Raw genomic sequence first — 23,176 nt, forward strand, 5'->3', positions numbered from 1 at the left:
GTCAGAGGATTCCAAAGGAAAGAGAAACAAGACCAGAAACTGCTTCTGTTTGCTTACTCATCCTATATCCAAAATGGAAATCAATTTAGTGAAAGCTATCGGTATTCACGGTATTCACGGTTGTCGCTGCTTTCAGTCCGCAAACGATGTGTGACTGATTATGTCCCACCCCTATTTGCATACTGTTTTCTTTGCACTGAAATGAATGGGGTGGAATAATGTTATGGCACATTAATTTAAGTAACTAATTCTTTAAATTACATACATTATGTAATTTTGCCACAGCAGACAGCAAGACAAATAATGCCGTTTTTGGCAGAAGATGAACTGTAGTGGAACAGGAACAACGCTGCTTATTATGAAAACAGGGCAGAATGGGGGAAAAATGCCATCATACATCCCTAGCATCCAAATTTAAAGAAGGACTCCAGCTGAATGTCACTTTCCTTCCCGTGAGTGCAATGTCTGTGATTCCTGCAACTTGCCACAGTTTCTAAAGACCCTGCTAAATTGACACCTCCCAAACCAATAAGCAAACTGAAACACATATCTCATTCGGAATTCACATTTCTCCAAATTTTGCAATGCAGTTGCCCAGTCAAAGAATAATAATAATTGTTATTACTATTATTTTCCACCCTTCATCAGAGGGTTACAGGGCAGATATATAACACAGCAACAAACAAAAACAATAACCCCACCACCACAATCATATTATTATTATTATTATAATTGAATTACAAAAATGCATATATTAATTAAAAGTCCACCCAAAATGCACCTAAGTGAACATAAAATACAAAAATGCAGTCTGTTGGGGGGAAAGCGTTTGCAAAAACACACATACAAGACAAAACTGAGTCAAAGAATATGTATATTAGGAGAAACAAGTAGAACTGTGGGATGTAAAAAAAATCGAAACTTAAGAATGAAAAAAGAGAAACAGAGAAACCAACATTAACAGATGCATCCATTGCTAGTAGCTGCTACCATTTCTATGCCATTCCCTGATCAGTTACTTCAAGACCATTATGGGATCTCCGGGTGGCGTCCTTTGGCCTCCCAATGGCTAGCAGAGGCAGAAAACAATGGGGCAAAACAAGCCACTTAGTGCTTCACTTTGCATCATTCATATAAACTGACTTTTCTTGCTGCAGAGTTTGCTCCAAGTTCTGCCTCTAGAATCAGGCTACCACATATGTGCCATAACTAACTCATTAATAGCAGCACCAAATAGCATCACATGCCATCTCACTGTCACCATTGCTACCCGAATTTGCCAAAGAGAATTCAAGAGCCTGAGAACAACGACTGCCACGCGTTGATCGAAAACACCCACTCAAACAATTCCTCTCTTAATCTCAGCTCCTCAAAGCTCTTGCTTCTAATTTCAGAACCTGCTTTCAAAGCAGGACTTTTGACTGGGTGACTTCCATCTGCAGGTGCCTCTATTAGTTGATCAAAAGATTATTCTTGACCCCATTTGATGCCTCCGGAGCCATAAATGTCCAATGTCTCCTAATTAGAGCCACAGCTCATCCCAAGCCGGTTCCATTTCCCAGGGAGAGCTAAACAGCTCCGAGAGAGAGCAGTGAGTGATACTTGCCGGTTTCTGATAGCTTGAGAGAGAAATAAGGAAGCACTGGGAAGAGCCATGACCCTACTGGAGGCTGCTAAAGGATGCTGATGAGATTTTTCTTAAGCGTTTATTATCTCCTTGCTGCAAGCATCAATAAAAGCCTAGATTTAAACATCCCACGTTTACACTAGTGAATAAATGGTTCTACCTCTCCCTTTGCAATGTCTTAAGGAACAGCCAATGCTCAACAAGTACATCAAATTAATATGCAAAGCATTTCTCTATTTGCCAATCTGATTTTTCCAAACACATATTTCATTTCTTGGGCAAGAGAAATGATTGAAGACTTGCATATGGCACACCACAAAGTTATTTGCATTGCTTTGAAAATCAGTGGCCATTTGTTTCTCTCCCACCCCCACCCCCCACTCTTTTCCCTCCCCCGGATACTCAATGTTCCAAAGCAAAGTACATCAAGAACAACTTAAGATATTTTGTTTTCAACTAGACTGCTAGGGAGGTTGTGTCAAATGCAACAGAGGAGCATATTCACTATATGTGCAATGAACACTTGACTGTCTTATAAGTTTACATAATTGTATGGCTGGAAGGAAGCCCTGAAAGTAGCTGAATTAAACCCAAGCACTAGGTTTCATGGCTTCCAAGGACTTCTGAAATGTTAGTCCAACACTTAAGAGTACAGCTGTGTGTGATTGGAGGACGAGTCACAAACCTCCTCTTCCTCCTCCTCAACAGCTGGAGATCCTCCAAGCATCATTTGCCTTCTGGAGCAAAACAGAGAAAACAGATGCTCCCTATTTAAATACTGTATCAGAAAATAGGTGGGGGAAGCAAAACGAAACATCACAGACCAAACATTACATTACTTCCCTATACATGAATATTATTTATTTGTTTTATAAACTTAAGATACCACTTTTCATTTATAAATCTCAAAGCTGTTCACAATCCATACATAAGACAAATCAATATATAACACAACAGTTAAAACATCCAGCTAGTCATACAATTTCAAGAACTATGGCATCCAGAATTTGATGTCAAGAGTCAGGAAATGCCCAACATGCCCAACAGCTGAAGGGGGAGGGAGTCCACAAATGCTTCAAGGGGGCACCTATGAAACTGGTGTGTGGGAGACAGCAGGAGACTTTGAGAATGGACAGAGCAAAGTGAAAACAGCCTTTTGAGATTATTTAGTCCAGCAACTTGTTTGGTCAGCCAGATGCTTCTATGGAAGCCCAAAAGCATGTAAAACAACAGCCCTCTCTTCACTTATGATCCCCAGCAACTGGCATTCAGAGGCATAGTTCCTCCAAGATGTAAGGAAGAACATCACCATCATGGCTGTTGAACATTAATCCTTTTCTAATGCCGCCCGTCAGTGCCCTTCACTACCTCTTATGGAAACAAATTCCACAGTTTAATTATGTGTTGTGACAAAGCACCTCTTTTTGCCAGTCTCATATCTCCAAACATTCAATTTCGTTGGATGACACCTCTGGGTTCCAGTAATTGGAGACAAGGTTGAAAACCTCCGTCTGTTTTTCTCATGTACCATGCATGATTTCACAAACCTCAACCCTGTCCCCTCTCTCTTGCTCTTTTCCCAACCCAAATATGCCCCCAATGTTGTACCCTTTTCTCATGGGGGAGGAAAAAGCTCTAGCCACTTGTTCATTCTGTTTGCACTTTATTACACGTTTTCAAGTGCTACAATGTCCTTTTTGAGATGCAGTATTCCAAGAGTATTAGTACCGGAGATTTGTATAAAGCTGGAGTGAGGAACCTCATGGCTGAGAGATGGATATGGCTGAATGGATGAATCCATAAACTGTGACAATGCCTCCTGATGGCCAGGGTGCAGAGATGTGTATTGTATGTATAGAAACCACTGACTTCTGCATGGTTGGAATGCAGCCTACTGTACAAAGGTAAGAGTCACACCTGTTGCTCCACCCACTTTTCCATCTGGCCCCGCCCAACATTGGCATGTGGCCCAAGACAGGACATAGCCCTTGGGCTGCAAAGAAAGCTTCTCATCCCTTGTTTAAACACATTACAAAGCTGGTGGTTTTATTTTTGATCCCTTTCCCACTTATCTGTAGCCTGGAATTTCCCTTTTTCACTAGCTGCCGTGTGATGGGTAAACATTTCCATTGCATTATCCACCTCGAACCCAAAATCTCTTTCCTAAGCAATCACTACTGGGACAGAGAGCTAATAAAACAACAGGACAATGGAGGAACAAAGGGAAGTAACCCATGACTAGGACACACTTCTTAGGGATTTCCAAGTGCTTTACAGGAGCATGACAACCACTCGCTGACTGAAGTGTGGTTACAGAAGAAGAAGAAGAAGAGTTTGGATTTGATATCCCCTTTATCAGTACCCTAAGGAGTCTCAAAGCGGCTAACATTCTCCTTCCCCTTCCTCCCCCACAACAAACACTCTGTGAGGTGAATAGGGCTGAGAGACTTCAAAGAAGTGTGACTAGCCCAAGATCACCCAGCAGCTGCATGTGGGGGAGTGGGGAAGCGAACCCGGTTCACCAGATTACGAGTCCCCCGCTCTTAACCACTACACCACACTGGCTCACAAAGACTCTCATCGTTTGAAGTTGTGCGGCAAGCAGCCAACCATTCCCACACTTAGTATCAGTTCAGGCGGGATTCCATCCAACCCCACAAGACTTGGGGCAGATGAATCTCCTAACACCACCCCCACAATCAGACGCTGTTGAGTCAGACTAAATTGGGAATTGGCTGCTGATACCCAGAGGCAGAATTTGGCCTATTTCTTGTCTGGAAAGACAAAAATTAGCATAAAGAGAGAGCTTGTTTTATTCTTTGGGGTGTTTTCATGCCTCATCTAAATCCTGTAACACAGAGAACTCTCAGGGTAATGCAGGAGGTTCCCCAGGTACACAATCGCATAAATCATTTTTAAGAACCACAGTAGCATTTGTAAATAGTGTCACACGAAGAATATTGCTGATGGGCTGGGACAGTATTACTTTGGGCACACCGAGACTCGGACAGAAGGAGCACACATTTCCTCCATCACAGTTCATGAAGCAAATTAATAAAAATGTTGGTTGAGAATGTTTCAAGCTGTTTTAAGGCTCATTCAGACGTCAGGGCAAGGGTTGCAAGCATTTTGAAATCCCATGCCCAAAAACACAGCGTATAGGGCCTGGAATGGAAATGTACAATGCCTCTGTCCTCAGAGGGGAGACTCTGTGTGCAACCACTCAGTGTTAATCAAAAAACAAAGTGAGGAGTGGATATACTATCTTCCCCCTGACCCTGGGGGAGCATTATTCCTCCCATCAGGAGGCAGAGGGAATCAAACACTGTTCCACATTAAAATCCTGCCCATCAGGCTATGGGCATGATAACCCTTTCCCTTGTTGCCTCCTAGAAACTGGAGGCAATGCACACACACAAGGTATTATGTGACCATCATGACTAGTGTCATGACCAATGGTAGCTTTATCCTCCATGAATTTGCCTAATCCCCTTTTAAAGCTGTCCAGTTGGTGGCCATCACTACATCTTGTGAGTTTCTGAGAAGCAATGGGATGGCTACTATGGGAAATGAATGCTGCTCTATATGAAGGAACCTCTGGCCCATGAGCCAAACGTAGCCCTTCGGGACTTTCCATCTGGCCCTCAGAACTCTTTGCAGGCTACACCCCTCCTGGGGTGGAGTGCATCATTGAACTCTGACAATGCCTCTTACTTGCATGGAAAGAGGGGTGTGTGTTTGTGTGTTCGTAGAAACTAGTCTACTGTATTAAGGTAAAATGTACATGCATGTGGCCCCTGGAAGATTCCCCAGAAGAGAATGTGGCCCTCGGGCTGAAAAAGATTTCCCATCCCTGCTCTAGATAGACCTTCCATCGTTGACTCTTATCATGCTTTTAAGAGCGGCCTTGGTGTATGATTTGCTAAAACAGAATCTCTGCTCTTGCTAATGGGAATGGAGTTAAGATAGCACAGCAGTCTGGAAAGCATCTGGCTGTAATAAGCCTGAACATTAAGCTAACAGATCATAAAACTTCATTACCAGCATCCGGTTTTGGGAGAAAATGAAGTTTATTTGGGCTGTTTCATTTAAAATATTCTCACTTAGATGGGGCTTTGCTCCTGCTCTCCAGAATGGCTCTGAATTTAGGAGACAGCAATACAAAGACAGAAAGAGGCACATAAATAGTAATCAAAATATCCAGTTTCCCACAAGTCCTTCAAAGTTTGTCCTCTGGGCCAACAGGAATTGCTGCCAAGTATGCACACACACACACACACACACACACACACTGCCATAGTGGGGCCTGAGTCCTAAGGACCACACAAATGGTTTATGCTGCAAGGAAGAACTTGCAGCCTGTGGTGCAATGGCATCAATGTAATGATGGGTGCTGCTGTACACAGAAAACAGGATGGGGGAGAGGAGGAAGGGGAGGGGAGGATCCCATTAGTCTGCACCAAAAGTAGTTCCTTAGATTCTAATGTGAGACTTTTGGGAAGCAGGAGGGCCCCTCAAAGCAGCAGAGGGCAAATAAGTGCCAGAAGTAGTTGGGTCTGCTTAGAAGCCCAGGAGCCAAACCCTCATAAGAAGAGCTCTGCTGGATCAGACCAATGGCCCATCTAGTACAGCACCCTGTTCTCACAGTGGTGAACCAGATGCCTGTGGGAAACCCATAAAGCAGGACTTGAGCACAAGAGCACTCTCCCCTTTGTAGTTTCCAGAAATTGGTACTCATTGCTGCCTTCAATTGTGGAGACAGAGCATAGCCATCATGGCTAGCAGTCACTCCTCAAGGAGCTCCACCATAATTAAACCAATTCCAAGTGAATTGTGGAAATTGGGGGGAAGGGACCATGTATGGACCCCTCCAGATGTTTTGGACTACAACTCCCCCTGTATGGAGCTGTAGGCAGTTGTAGTCCAGAGGGTAGCAGGTGGGAAATGGCTGTCACCCTACACATCAAGTGGGAGTCTAGGTTGAGGTGGGCAACTGTATTGCAAGCCCCTTGGAAATGTATCAGCAGAGGCAGTGGCCTTTAATGAGTATCTCAGGGTGAGGTTTTCTTTTTTGTTTTCTTTTAAAGTACTCTTTTGCAACATTCCAATACCGCTTTTTACGACCTAGTTAATGATCACACTTACTGAAACTAATTTAATGTGTAATAAACCTTCTTTACTACCATCTTCTTTTTTTCAGGGAGAAGGCAAGAAAGAGAGGGAGGATAAGGAAGGGCAATTAAGATGAGAAACATATGGTTGCCTCTTCTTAACAAAAAGTGTGTGAACGACCTTGCAAATCTGGGCCTTTGTGAAAGTCTAATTGAGACATCACACAGCTCTTCTTTACACTGAAGGCTTGGGCAAGGAATGTGGGCTCTTCTGTGACTTGCACTATTCTGAGTGTCCTGAGCCATTAATGCATCCTGAACCTCTTGCCTAGAGTAAATAAGGGAGAAGCAGAATGTGAGAATTAGTACGGCGCAAGGCTGGCCCTACCATTAGCCAGAGCTAAGGCAGCTGCTTCAGGTGGCAGATGCTGCAGGGCAGGCAGCGATGGGGAAGTGTCTTAGCATATGTCACACGGCCTGCCCTAATCTAGCCAATGTCTCTCGGGTTTAATGGAGGATGCTACCTCCTTTACAGTGCTGAAGTAAGGTGGCAATTGGTTGGCTTCTGCATGTGGAATAAGGTGAGAGGGAATATCTTATCCAAGCAAGATGTCTTGGGCTGGTCCTGGTATGAAGTAATGGTTAGAGTGTTAGACTTGGACCTAGAAGACCATAGTTCATATCCCCACCAAGCCATAAAGCTCACTGAGTGACCTTGGACCATTTATTGTCTCTTACTCTAACTTACCTCACAGGGTTGTTGTTAAGATAAAATGGGGAGAAAGCAATGTATGCCACCTTGAACTCCTTAGAGGAAATTGGGGCTATAAGTCAACCAAACAAATAAATAAATGAATAAATGTTAAGATCACTAATTGAGACATGAAACCATTGGTTTCCAGTTGTGCTCAGGGGAGGAAGAGAGCAGGAGCAAAGGAACCGCCTAGTCTCCTCCTTTTGCCCCCTCTAGATCTGATATTGAAGGAGCTGGAGCTGAACTTTCACCTTGCTTAGGTAAAGGTACCCCTGCCCATACGGGCCAGTCTCTAGGGTTGTGCGCTCATCTCACTCTAGAGGCTGGGAGCCAGCACTGTCCGCAGACACTTCTGGGTCACGTGGCCAGCGTGATGAAGCTGCTCCGGCGAACCGGCACCAGAGCAGCACACGGAAACGCCGTTTACCTTCCTGCTAGTAAGCGATCCCTATTTATCTACTTGCACCCGGGGGTGCTTTCGAACTGCTAGGTTGGCAGGTGCTGGGACCGAGCAACGGGAGCGCACCCCGCCGCGGGGATTCGAACCGCCGACCATGCAAGTCCTAGGCGCTGAGGTTTTACCCACAGCGCCACCCGCGTCCCAATACCTTGCTTAGAAACTGACAAAGCAGTTTCTAGATCATTTCTAGATCCTGTCTTACTGCACCAGGTGGCGGTGGGCAGGAGCTGATGGTGGTAGTTATGAGAAGATAAGCCTTGTTAAGGATTCCACAGGATGAAGCTTTACGCTCCAACAACAGTTTTAGGGGTGCAAGAGATGGATGAAATGGCAATTTTAGTTTCTCTCATTTTCCCAATTATTTCTATATCAGTTTGCACTTTTTAAAAATGCTTACAAAAATTCAGCAGCATTTTCCTTCTCCTAATAAACTCATTTTTGTGCACAATTCTGTAAGCAAGTTTCTCTAATATAATGTCTTGCAATGGGAGGGGTGAAATATCCACATCTTTATGTACCTTTCCCCTGTAATATACAGATTTTTGCGCATTTTTTAAGTTGGAGGGTTGCATTGCAAAATTCAGAAAAGAGCAAATTTTGAAGGACAGTTGCATTTCAGTTTGTGTATTGTTTTTGGAACTGCAGATTATGGAAATCTGCATTACAGTTCAAAGTGAACCAAATTTCTCCCACATCCCTAGTTGGAGGGATACTTCTCAGCACTTGTTAAGTGTACATTTTTTTTCAATATATAATTTGCAAGCAATGTTCCTTAATGCAAGGTGTTTTGTGCCGTTTTCACTGATATGCATATTTTACGCACACTTTTCTTCAGCAAACATATTTTGCTGTCCACTTTGGGTTGGGGAACAGCACTTCAAAGCACAGTTGCATTTTGCACTTTGCTTATTGATTTGGGGAAGGTGCGAATTAGGTAGTTAATTGTATTTCTCCCCCGCCTCATCCCTAGCAGGGGAGATATTAAACTTCTTGCACTCCAGGTTGCTTCAGAGATCCTTGCAACGAGCTTTATGGCAATGTTAACGCATAACGAGGAGGGTGTCTCTTGGGCCACAGGCTGCCATTGAAACTCTGCCAATCACTTCTTCCCCAATCACAAATCAATGACGAGGAACAGCAGAAGGTCGCATCCTTTATTATTAATGAAAAATAACCCTCAAGAGCTGCTGTTGCTGATTCAAGGTCTGCCAGACCTCTCAGGCAACCCCAAGCAGAGTGTGATGAATCAGCATAATAAAAGTGTGCCAGAACTTGCCAGCTCTTCTTGCACGTGCAACAGAAGCAAGATGGATTATCCATTGGACTAAATTGACTTTGGACTATCTGGCAGATGAGTCGTAAGCAGTGCAGGCAGCGAGAGAACGGACAGGCAAAGGGAGGCAGGGGAGAAGGGAGAACATTATCACAGTTAAAGGTGACGGCACCTGGGTGGCTTCCGAATCCCTTAGCACTCATTGCAGCTCATCAGGTTATTCGCTTCAAGTTCACGAGCTCTTCTTAGAAGCGGTGGTGAGTAATTACCACAAAAGGATCTGCACATCTCTTTCCATCTTTTCATATCCACAAGACAGAATCAATAGGGGAAAGACCGAGAGAGAGATTCTACAGAGTGCAAAGTTTTCAGGACAAAAATCAATTAAAAAGGAAGAAGTGCAAAAATAAAAGACGGGGGCAGATGGAGGAGGGATAAATTGTATCTGCGGAAGCAGAATACTGGGGCGAGGGAAGGGGGCTCCTTTCCACGCATTGCCAACGCAAAAATGCTGCTCTCAGTAAGATGCTGCCTTAGGATGGTCAAGTGCCCAACTTTACAAACTCCTCCGTTTGAAGACATCTGCTATTTGTAGGTTTGTATGATCCAAGTCTGCTTAAAAAAACAAAAACTGACCCAGGCACATACAGGTCACCTGATCATAGTCTTCCCCTCTACACTGAGATGTGCTTAGGCTCTATTTCAATTATAGTAATTATTTCTAAATTTGCATCGATGCCTATGAATTAACACATGTAAACTGAATGCAAATCAGTGTTCTCTTTCATTAGGGCTGGTCCTACCATTAGACAGAACAAGGTGGCTGACTCAGGCAGAAGATGTGGAGTGTCGTGAAAGGGCAGCAAACAGTTTTTAAAAATGCAATTCATTAGTATTGCATTTTTACTGCTTGAGGGGAAGCATGTGTGGGATTTTCTGCCTCAGGTGCCTAAAAAAACAGGCTAGCTCTAGATATTAAAGACTTTGGGATAACTTGCTGTGTTCAGGCAGTAAAATATATTGGGCCGGCCCTGTCATTTGCCCTCTTCCTTTGGTGATAGAAATTGCCTCATTAGAGGCAATGTACCGTAAATGTGGTGCTGTCCTATGCATGTGGTGCTGTCCTATGCAGCTACTGTGGGGGAAAGCCCTGACCTTCCACATTTACATCACGGGGAATAAGCCCCCTTTAGACTTCATTCTTACGCAGGTTGCCTACTCTGGAGCACACATGCACAAATAGGAAACTGCTTTCTATCCATTCAGATCATTGGTCCATCTAGCTCAGTATGAACCCCACCCAGTGACTGACAAAAGCTGCTCAGGGTTTCACACAGGGGAAGTACTTTAACCTATAACCAAAACAAATTACTCCATTAATTAGTTCCACATTTCATTTTTCCTTAATTCATCTAACACTTCTTCAGTTAAGCTTATTTTCTCTTAAATAAGACCAAACTGTTGTACATATCATTGGAACTGATCTACAATATTCCTGGATATTTATAAAATAATTTTTAAAAAATGCCAGCCTGACAAAAACTTGTCTCATGCTTCTTGGACCTTTCATGGCTTGGAGTTTGTGAGAAATCTTGCTTTGTTCACAAGGTGACCATCCAACGCCTAGCTCAGAAAGCCAAAAGGGACCAAGCATTCTGAATATCCTGCATGCATATTTATTGAAAAGGAGATGAGAACTTTTGAATTCAGACCCACATCTTCAAAACTGTTTTGACTTTTAACATCAGTTTTCTTTCCAGAGGGTATCTTCGTGAACAAATCAATCTCCACAATTCCTGTGAGGATCCCTGGTTAAGTTTTACTTCAAAAATCAATGGGATGGGATGATGATATTTCAAAATGTGCAGTCTGCAAATGAAAACCTCTTTATCGATCGCTTATAACATCTTAAGTTTCCTTGGAATGCGTAAATACAAGCATGCTCAGTGATCCAGATGCAGAGAGTGGGGGTGGGGGAATGTGATTAACTTGCATGAAATAAAAAACCTATTTCTGGGACTCCTTCTCCTCCTCCTTATTGCCCAAGACTTCTCAAAATTTAGAGTGCACCTATCGGTTGATAGGTTCCATTAGACTATAATTCCCATCGTTCTTGACCAAAAAAGGAAGAAAGAAAAAGGGGTGGAGTAGAGGGGATATTGTTATTATTATATTTCCTTATTCCCCACCTTTCCCCCCTGACAGGGACTCAAGGCAGCTTACAGATAAAATAAGAGCAGCTTAAAACATAGCAAGAAAACAATAATTAAAAAACAATTAAAGATTATATATACACACACAATAAAAAACAAACGGATAATTACAATAAAAAACTGCACAGCACCAGGCATTTCATTAAAAGCAGTCAGTTCCCAAGAGCCTGTTGGGATAAGGAGATCTTCACCAGCTGGCGGAAGGACAACTAGGAGGGGGCCAGTTTAATTTCTCTAAGGAGGGAATTCCAAAGTCTGGCAGCAGCCGCCAAGTAAGGCCCCTTCTGGCGTCTCCACCAAATGCGCCTGAGAGGGATCAAGAGAAGGACTCAATGTGGAATCTGCATCTTTCTAACTTCTCTAATAATCAGTGGAACTTCAGTTTTGCATTCTAGCTGATTTCAACCAGACTCATCCTGCTCTTCCCAACACTGAATAAGATGTCAGCAAACTCAAGCCAACGCACTTTGTCCTCTTTATTTACTCTTTCATGCAATAAGGTACTTGTCAGCCTCAACAGTGAATAAGTTGTTATTCCTTTGTCCTACAATTACAAGCTCAGGCAGTGTGACCTGCCCTGCCATGATTTTTACCCTAGCTAGCCATGTGAAATACTTTGTTCCCCAGTGTCTGCAGAACAGTGAATGCAAAAGGGCGTTGAACATCTTCATTGAGACGTTCTTATGCAATGCCTGACAAGCAATGGGAGTCAGCTAACAAAACCAGGCATTGATAATACATTTCTGGCCCTATAAGGTCTAAGTCTGACAATGGCTGTTTAATTCAGCTGATCTATTGATATAACCCTAAACATTCTCCTTTTCTTTCTTGGCAGAACTACATGAGAAAATGCTGGAAGTTATGAGTGCTATAAGATTTAGCCAATTGATTAAAATTGGGCCCCAACTGAACATCTACCAGGCTGTGAGTTAAGAGCAAACTTTATTATTTCTACTATCCCAGGAAGGGGGGGGGGAGAGAACTGCTTTTATAGATTTGCATGTGTAGCTTATTTTTATGTATTAGTTAGCTTTATTGTACTTTCAGAATTTTATTGTCAGCTGCACTGATAACTTGACTGAAAGGCTGTGCACAAATAAAAGTCATGGTGGCACTTATATAAGGAGACTATCCTGTTTTATCTTCTCAATAACTGTGTGAGATACATGTCTTGATTCATGGGAATTTGATGCCCACAGGAGAAATTGAGAGTGAAGAGCCCCGGGTAGCAGAAAAGAACAGGACCCTGGACAGTTCCAAGAGGCCTTGATGTTGTTGTTATCTGCTAGGTGCTTCAGCCAGCTGAAGCCTTATGCAGGCTCATCAGATCTGGAGTGTGCTAGGCTGGCTGGTTAAAGAGCCCTCATCTTGCTTTGTAGGCTTTGATGCCTGAAAGGCTTGGGAAACAGATGCTGCAGGAACCCAGCCTCTTGAATCAGAGGATAGTGGCAGAGGTGTGTCCTTTGGCCAGAAGGGGCCTGAAGCCTTATTTTAATGATTCCCATTCCAAGGAAGTGGCCTGAACCTTGGCTACTTCGGTATCCTCTGTTGCACACTGCAAAATCCCTGGGTCATAAATCATGACAATAGGTTAAGCTAAGAGACTAGCCCATGGTCACCCAAGTGAGGTCCATGGCTAAGCAGGGATTTGAATCCAGACCTCCAAGACCAAACACAAGAGGCAATCCAATTCACCGCCCCACACTGCTTCCCCCTATAGTCTTGTAGGTTGCTGTGCATAGGAATTAAACTATTGAAATACAAACCTTCCTTCCAATAATTGATAACTTACTAAATTAAAATCTCTCTCTCTCTCTTTTTCCACATTTTGGTAACATGCAAGTGCATCTAAATGAATTTAATCAGTAAAAAGAAAGAAACAGATAATCAAATAATACTGATTCATTGAGCACCCTAGATGTTACTAGGAGAATCATAGTTGCAGGGTCCCAAAAGGTGACACTGACCTGTGCTCCCCAAAGGTGGCAAGAGCACACTAGAAACCACCCATGTATTTCAATGCACACAATCCAGACCAAAAAGACGTGCCAGAAACAGACAGCAGCAATTGGCAGAAGAGCACTAGAGGCCTTGTGAAAGTAAGCTAAGTTGCCCTCTGCCATGGAAGCCATGCAATAAAATACCTAATTTGTTCCTTGATCAATGTTTTGGCACAGTAGTGAATTCTGGAATAAAGCCTTCAATAATAATAATAACCAGGTCAAGAGCCCAACTACTAAGTCCATGAGTGGAAGACAGGACAGACACCATTAGTCTCACACCATAGAAAGCCAGTGTGTTCTGACTGTAGCACAACCTCTGGTGGACTATCGGTGCTGCACAGCAAGAAGTTTTCACTTATACAAGAGTTTACAAAACAGCACGAATGCATTTTCACCTTTTATTCACAGCTCTTTGGACCCAAGCCACTGTGTCCAACTGGCTTTATTGTCAAGCAAGCGTGCATAGGATTGTGCTGGGAACATTCCACTCTGATCTTGATTTTAAAAGGTAAACATTTTCAGCCACATTTGCATTTTTTATAGATGCTCTAAGAAATCCGTCAGATGCAAAATGCCAGCGGTGTGCAAGACTGTGCAAAAGGGAACCAGGTACCAGGTGTCCAGATTTTGATAACAATAGCTACAAGAATAATGAGACAATTATGTTTTGGCAGGCAGTTAAGAGTTTTTTTAAAAAATTCAGTTTTGACATTTATATGAGTGGCATTAATGAAAAAGCTTGGTGCAAGATTATCTCTTTATCATATGACTAAAACAATTAGAGACATTCCATTGATGGATGCTGCGGCCCTCTCCGTGGCACAATAATTATCTTTTAATGAGCCCACATTAATGTAAATTGGATTCATCAGGAAATAAATTTTGCAACGAATGGGAGATGCTCTCTCCAGGTAACCTTTCATGAAAGCAGCGTAAACCCAGAGCCTGATGCGTTGGTGGGCTTGGAGAGTTTAGCCCCAGACAGGAGACAAGGAATCAGTTCAGGCAAGATCACAAGCTTGCTTAGACTCTGCGCAGCCCTTTTATGGGACTGAAAAATTATGTCAAATTAGTTTGTTGCTTCACCTTTGATTAAACATGGATTTATGGTTCATTAATCATGCAAATCTGATCCAGTGCCCCTCCTCCTTTCCTATTAGCAAGGTTTCACCCTCCTCAGGGGTTCAGTTGTTCAAAAGTACACACTAATTATTGCTGCTGGAACCACCAAAATGAGATTCTAAACAGACAACACGTTCCTGCTGTACTGTCAACTAATTCACATCTCACTTGAGTTTGTTGGGTCCCCTGTGACTTCGTGGATGTCTCTATCACACAAGACGGACAGCTTGGCCATAGTAACCCATGCACTAATAACCTCAAGACTAGAGGACTGCAATGTGCTCTGTGTGGAGCAACCAGGCTCTTTTACAGCTATTATGGATTAGAATGCGATCACTGGTGTGACATAAAGAGAGCATATAACACTTTGCTGCCAATTTGCTTCCAGTGCAGGTTTAGAGTTTTACAGTACGCATTTACAACCCTAAACAACTTGGGATCCGTCTATCTGAAAGAGCACCTGCTCCCCTGTAGACCCAGCTGCTCACTGAGCTCTGCAGACAAGGCCCTCTTTGTGGTATCATCACCAGCAAGTGGTGTTCCATCTTTTACTCACCCACAAGTGATCTTTAACATTATTGGCAAGCTGTACTAGCTTTTAGCTGCATACTTACAAAGTACTTGTTCGCACAGGTATCAGTGCCGTTGCTTATACACACAAGCACCAGATTGGATCATATATGCATTACTATTTTGTTCTGATTTATTGAGTTTATTTTGTTTTATAATTTTATATTATATTCTGCTATAGTTCCACACCCCCCAACCAGAATATAAATAATTTAGAATATATATATATATATATATTTAAATGACCTCTGGTTCCAAGACATAAACACGTATTCTGCCAAGTTACGATCATCAAACTATGAAGGCTTTAGGTTTTAAACCTGGAAAAATAAATTTTGTAGGATTTCAAAACCCACAAAAAACTGTGGGAGAAAACGACAGCGGCTGCATCATACATAACACTAAGCAATGGTTTGCTTGAACCATGGTTTGTTCAACAATTCATGATTTTTTTTGTTTATTTGTTATAAATATCTTGGGAAATGTATAAAATTACATATAGTAAATAGAATACAAAAAATCAGCATAAAATAAATTTTAGTATTGCCTTTGCCATGCTGTGGAACAATTTTCCAGCAGCGATTCGACAGGCATCCTTGCTTTTGGCTTTAAGGCATCTTTTGAAAACTTATTTTTATGCTGACAGGCCTATGCAGTTGTTTACATTTTTTTTCTTGAGTGACCAGTAATTTCATGATTGTTCTGTACTGCTTTTAAATGTTTATTTATATGTTGCTATACACCACCCTGATGTTTCGTGAGAGGGGGTGTTATGAAAATATTTGTTATGAATGAATGAATGAATGAATGAATGAATAAATAAATAAATAAATAAAGTCTGTTGCCTAAAGTGGATTTCAGTGTTGTTTCAGATTTTTTTCCCACCCAGGTACACCAAGGTCAGACAACCCGAGCCTGAACGCAGGCTGGAGGACAAGAGCTAATGACTTGGAGAGAGCAGCCATGCCTTTTTGTGTGAGAAAATAAACAACCACTGAGCCAATGGCAAAGGAAATTCCCCCACTGGCCACATCCTTTCCCGAAAATGGGTTTCAGTTCAGTGGCCACCTAATGGCAGCCAACCTTAGTTTTCATGCTGGGAGGCAACAGGCGAGACTAAACTCTTACCGACTCCCATTGCCTTCTGCTGCATGCCTGCATAAAGGGCCGTCAGGGCAGAGGGAAGAATGAGGAGGAAGCATTTAACCACAGAGCCTAGGGCTTGCCGATCAGAAGGTCGGCTGTTCAAATCCTCACCACAGGGTGAGCTCCCATTGCTCGGTCCCCTCTCCTGCCCACCCGGCGGGAGGGTAGACGGCGTTTCTGTGCACTGCTCTGGTTCGCCAGAAGCAGCTTAGTCATGCTGGCCGCATGACCCAGAAGCTGTACGCCGGCTCCCTCGGCCAATAAAGCAAGATGAGCACCGCAACCCCAGAGTCGTCTGTGACTGGACCTAACAGTCAGGGGTCCCTTTACCTTTACTTTAAGGCAGGTTAGAAGAGGAAGCCACAGCACTCCTGGACACATCCTTCCCCAGTAGTCAGAGGCTGTAGCTGGGCTGGCGATGGCTGCCTGCCCAGCAATTACATCCTGGGTCCCACAAAGTGTGAGCATACCTATGCATCCACTTGGTTGAAGCAAGAAGATGGAGAAGTCATAAGGGACTGAATGCTTCCTACTCCCAAACTACTCTGCCCATTCTTCCTTGCTACCAAATATACCTGGAATCCTCCCACAACAGTACGGGCCCCTTCCTAGTATCCTTTCCTTCCCTAAAAAGGCCAGCCAACATTGTAGACCAGGCTTCCTCAGCCCTCCAGATGTTTTGAGACTACAATTCCCATCATCCCGGACCACTGGTCCTGCTAGCTATAGGGATCATGGGAGTTGTAGGCCAAAAACATCTGGAGGGCTGAGTGTGAGGAAGCCTGTTGTAGACCAACAGGAAACAATGCAATCATTGCAACCCACAACCCATTAAATAAAAAGTCTCCCTACCATTCAGGAACCCCATGTGGACAACACTGTGTTATTTCAAACCAGAAAAGCAATCCAAGCATCACCATTATGTCGCTTCCCAATCCCTTCTCTTGTATCTCTGCATCCTGATATCCCCAAGGGGAGTGCGTGAACCCCTAAAGCAGAGCCATAGGTCAGGGGTGCCCCTGAAGGTGCTCATTAATTGCTGCAAGGGGAGTCCCAGTCACTGGAGGATTTTAAAGATAAGCTGCATAGGCACTTAAGTGCCAGAGATTGCTTCAGAGCTAATCAGTCCATGTGAAGAGGTGGAGGTGGGAGAGCAGAGGTGACACAAACTCCCAGGAGTTCTGGGCTAATGACTGCAAAGGTGCCACCAGGGACAAATTAAGCCTTCAGCGTAAGATAATCTAACACACACTCACCACATCCTAATTTTTGCTTTCTAAAGGAAGTAGTAAAGAAACTCTCAGGGGGGCATAAAGAGAGAGTGGGTGAAAACCTCGAGATCTGTGGGAGGGTTATGGGCAGATTTTAATGAATTGCTGATCCAGTGGGAGCTCAATGCAACCACCTGGTAGATGCCAATGGATGAAGGAAAACACAAGGGATATATTGGATCCCCCATCACTCTGTTCAGCCTTAGCACAGGTGGGTGTCTGATATGCTAGCCAGCTGAGGCATTGCCTCACAGGATACGACAGTTCCTACTGCCTCACCTTAGCGGGTCTGGCCTGATTAGCTGTCTGGGTGGGAGACTGTGAAGAAGCAGTGCTGAGTGGTATATCTAAATTGAATTAGGCCACTAAACGGCAACAGTTAAGATACGCATTGGGTGTGAAATCAACCAGCACCATCAGAATTACACAGTGAGGATTGGGAAATTCCAGAGAGAGCACCTATGCTCAGCCATGCTGCAGGTAATACAGACAAATGGCACAGCGGGCCAAGAAATCTGTGTGCATTGATTGTCTTCCCAAATGAGACCATCATTCTGCGAATCTCTTTCAGTTAGGCATAGGCAAATCCGTCAGTTTCTCTCAGTTTCCCAATGGTAAGTTTATTTATACCAGGCAGAGGGCCTTCTCGGTAGTAGCACCTGCCCTGTGGAACACCCTCCCACCAGATGTCAAAGAGAAAAACAACTACCAGACTTGTAGAAGACATCTGAAGGCAGTCCTGTTTAGGGAAGCTTTTAATGTTTAACAGACCATTGTATTTTAATATTTTGTTGGAAGCCGCCTAGAGTGGCTGGGAAACCCAGCCAGATGGGTGGGTATGTATGTATAAATAAATAAATAAATAATTTCTCCACATTTCTGATTTTTCTTTTTAAATAAAAAAGGCCTCATTAAATTTCAGCAGCATCTTAGTAGAAATGATTCCTAATATACACATTTTTGCAAAACAATTTCCCTTGGTATAATGCACTTTTGTAATTTTCACCATTATATGCATTTTTAAGTACACTTTGCTCCAGTAGATGCCCTTTTATACTGGAGAACTGCATTGTGGAGAACTGTGTTTAGCTACACACATTGCTTTGGAAAGTGTGCATTAGGTAGGTTTTCCTTTTAAAAGTAAACTGAATCTAGTTTCTCCCCCATTCCTAATTCCAATTCATCTAGGCTGTGCCAGCAGCTCCTTTCCCTTCCCAAGAGACCCCAATAAAAAGAAAGCACAATATATAACAATTGCAACAAATGAAAATTTCTTTCACTGAAAGGTTAGCAGATTTCAAAAGTTAATCATCACCAGCAAATTAGGAAGCATGCACTGACCCTTCCTTTAATCTTCAAAGAAGAACAAGGACCCTACAATTCTAAAGCTTTGCCATGATATCCCGAATAAACAGTCTCCTGCTTTGTGTTGGTGTTCCATCATTGCCGGAAATTAAGCCATGTTCCTAAGAGGTACTGCATTAGTCACAAAGATATCTTCCCCCCTCCACCCCCCCGGCACCCCAGCCACTACAACAGTTTATTAATAGATGCTTGAAATGATCCCAAGTCTGTAGGAAGAATCATCACTTACTGATGTTTTCTGTTCTTGTCTGGAAGTGGAGCAGTAACAAATGGATATTGGTGATAAACCATAAGTATTAAAGTGGAAGTATTAAAAGAAAAAAGGTTAACAGGAGCAAAGAAATGACACTGTTTAAATGAACAATGGATGAGAGGTTTGCTGGATACAATGGGCTTTGCCAAGAATCAAATGCATTTTTATGCTAAGAGAAGTCAGGATTTCTTTATTGCATTTTTCCCCCCCACCCACGGAACAGAAATAAAAAATGCAATGAGGATAACTTTAATTCTGTTGAAAGACGAGATGTTGGGTAGAGGAGCCAAAAAGTTACCCTTGGATTCAACAAACATTAGCACTGTTGCTAAGGGCAAAGTACACAGAGCTGTACCTAAGTTCTACTCAGGGTAAAACCGTTGACATTAATGGACCTGAATTAGGCAGGTCCATTAATTTCAGCGGGTCTATTCTGGTTATGACTAGCGTTAGATACAGCGCACAATCTTCAGCCAGATGCTCCATAGGAAGGAAAAACAATGTAAGAACGTAAGACGAGCCTGCTGGAAACAGGCGAATGGCCCATCCAGTCCAGCATGCTGTTATCACAGTGGCCAACCAGACAACCTGAGCACAAGAGCTCTCTCCCCTCCTGTAGTTTCCAGCGACTGGTATCCAGAAGAATTGCTGCCTCCAGCTATGGTTGCAGAGAATAGCCACCATCGCTAGTAGTCACTGGTAGCCTTGTCTTTGATGAATCTGACTAATCCTCTTTTAAAGCCACCCAATCGATCAATCAATCAAAGTTGGTGGCCCTCATTGTCTCCTGTATGTGCTGCATGAAGAAATCTTTCTTCTATCTGACCTGAATCTTCCAACATTCAAGCTTCATTGCATGTCTGTCAGAGCTGGCTCCAGGTCCCAGCTCACAGAGGACCAACGCTAGCCGGTAGTAATGTACAAAATTTTTTATTGAAGTACAGTTTCCATTTTCAAGCCGGAGCGCCCCAGCTCTACGTCTAGGGTTTAGATCGGCGAAGCTCCATCTGAATCTCCGCCCCCTGTACACCAGTTTAAGATTCTAGCCTTACTCCACCTCTTCCGTCTCTCCTTTCTCCTCTGGGTCCTGCTACCCCCCGGGGTCCCTTCCTTCCTGGATTCCTCTGACGCTGATGCTGACCCCCCTGACTCCTCCCGCTCTTTTCGGCGGGCTTTGGGACCTGGCTCCCTATCCGGGCTGCCAACTGCGCCGCCCTCCTGTACATTTGAACTTGGCGCGCGCGCCCAGCCTTCAACCTTCCTCTCGACCGTTTCCTCGCTCTCCGATGGAGGCGTGGCCAATCCTGACTCATGTCCTCCCGCTGGCAGTGCGCCGCCTGATCCCGATGCCTGGGACTCCTCCCCCCTACTGCACTCTGGTGTGGACGCTGGCACTGATTCCCGACGGCTGCTCTCTGAGTCCCCTCTGGCCCTTTCTTCCTGGGGTGCCCCCCTAGGCACCCCCCTTGCTCTGACCATGGGAGCCCCTTTCTGTGAATCTTCCGATTCGCTGGAAAGACTCAGAGACCTCGGACCGCTGTCATCGCTAACATTTCCTTCGGACTCCTCCCCCTCGCTCTCTATTTCCTCCCTTTCCTGTGCCTCTGCTCCTGAACCCCTGACAATGTCCATGTGTTCTAGTGTTATGAGAGAGGCAGAAAGGGTTTCCCACCCACTTTGTCTGTGGCATGTATAGTTTTATAAGCTTCTATCACATCTGGGCTGATAGAACTGCTGAGCTAACTCTGACCAGAGTCCCCTTCCCTTTCCTAATTTTAACAAAGAAGTCTTTGGATTCGTACCAACACCCCTACACCCAGGAGAAAATGTACCCGTAGATTTTTTTCTGCTGTATAACAAGCAATGCTTCCCCTTGCCTTTTGCTCCTCTTCTGACACATGAACCTGGCTTCAAATCAGTGAAGGGTTTCCTATCTATCTATCTATCATCTATCTATCATCTATCTATCTATATCTATCTATCTATCTATCTATCTATCTATCTATCTATCTATCATCTATCTCTATCTATCTATCATCTATCTATCATCTATCTATCTATCTATCTATCTATCTATCTATCTATATCTAATCTATCATCTATTTATTTATTTATTTATTTATGTCTGTCTTTTGGCACTTAGCATATTGAACTGGCCAAATGTTTACCTGCCATATTTCAGCCAAGCAATTCCTTGTTGTTGTTAACTTGAAACCCTGCCCTTGGAGTGGGAGATAGTATCACAATCAGCTCAAGAGTTTGCCCAACAACACTCTGCACAGCCAGCTTCTATGGAAAACAGGAAGGATCAGTTGCCCCAAACATGGATTTCCTTTGGGAAATCTCTTTGTCCGGACAAAAAGCAGTGAGCGCCAGTCCAGAACAGGTTCGGCAGTTGTGATAGGTTTGTTCTCAAAACAGCCCTAGACCCTAAACTTCATACCTTATGCACACTCAAAGCTCATGTAAGTCAATGTTCTCCAGGTGCAGACATCCATAATGGATGCAGAATTCATGCTGGGGAAGATTCTCCGACTGAGGGTAGTTGGAGTCATCCCCCAAGGGAGCAAGCTGAGCAGACATATCTCACTGGGAAGCTCTAGAGGAATTAAACCATAAACACAACCTTACTCCATACAATACTTTGCTTAGTGAGTAGACTGCCAGTATCCTTATGCAAACAGAGAGATACCGATGTGTTCCAAATTACGCCACACAAATGCATAGCAGGGAACCACACTCCTGGTTACCATTATAAAATCCTTTGAGGAATCCCATATTAGAAAGACAGGAGAGATCACCAGTTGAGAACATTCCCAACCATACAGCCTGTTTTGCCCATCCACTTGTCTACTTCTCTGCAAAACTTCTATGTTTTGGAAAAACACAGTAGGGTACCACCATTTGACTCAGTTTGCAATTGTTAAAGCTATCAGCGTATCTGACTTGTGTCAAAATAATAAACGCATTGTAGATTTCCCATGGAAATCACTAAGGAGTGTATAAGCCAGGGATGCAGCGATATCATGCTATTTGTGGGCAATTTGTCTCCCTTGTAACAGACCAAATCAAAAGTAAAAATGATATGGCAGTTCTTCCTGAACTGTAATAGAGATAAATTGGAAGGGTGGCATCTGGGGATGATTTCTAAAAATGCAGGCGGTCTGTTGTCTTCCTCCCAAACGCAGATGAAGAGCCTTCCTTGATTCAGCAAAGGCAGCTTGTTCCGATACATTCAAGCTGAGAAATTAGATTAATAGATTAAAATGTCATTTTGATGGTTGAAGAAGGTGCCCAGGATTAAACAGCCAGCAGATTTTGAAGTTATTGTTTTTAACATAAGTGCTTGGGGAAACGGCAAGGGGGAAGCACCATTTTAGAAGATGCATTCCCCCTGAATAGTTTTTACTCATGAGGAAATCAACTTGAGCTAGAACTCCTATGACTGATGGACAGGCAGAGCAATCCAAGATATTGGAAGCCAGTATAAATTGTACTGGGGTAAATTATGCTGGGGTAACTTACCCCTAGTACCTTCAGGAGCTGCTGCCAGCTGAGCTGGTTTGAACCTGCCAGTAGGAAAACTTTTTGCCAGTGTAACATCTGTTGGGTAGCTAGGTCACATGACCAAGCTAAATGGGAGTAAGTCTCCCCTTGCTCTATCCCTGCCGCATGCTCACCACTCCCACAGAACACCCCTTTTTTCAGGACTTACCCCAGCCTTTGGTCAGTCAACTTCAGTTGAGCACATGCTGAGCTGGGATGGAGGATTTATGCCAGCTTATCTCTGGCTGAGGCAGACTGTAGGGACTTCACTCAACACAGCCCTGTGTGAACCCAGACTCAGCCAGCTCAGCTGGGGGTAAGCCTGTTCCAAATTCTACTCATCCTGGTGGATCTTGGGTTTGGGTTGCTCCCTAAGATTACTTTAATCATGCCAGCAAAGCTATTTCATCCTGGAACATGCACTCATAAAAGCAAGCCTTTTCTAAGCATTCAACCAAAGCA

At 43.5% G+C, this 23,176-nt stretch overlaps 1 protein-coding gene across 7 annotated transcripts in view; it reads right to left on the bottom strand.

The window, feature by feature from the left end:
* The window catches only part of MEGF11 (multiple EGF like domains 11), a 345,431-nt gene that overhangs the window by 180,889 nt on the left and 141,366 nt on the right, over positions 1–23,176 (bottom strand). The gene's annotated exons all lie outside the window — the stretch shown is intronic.

This window comes from Podarcis tiliguerta (genome assembly GCF_965153285.1).
Source record: "Podarcis tiliguerta genome assembly, chromosome: 14".
Classification (NCBI taxonomy): domain Eukaryota; kingdom Metazoa; phylum Chordata; class Lepidosauria; order Squamata; family Lacertidae; genus Podarcis; species Podarcis tiliguerta.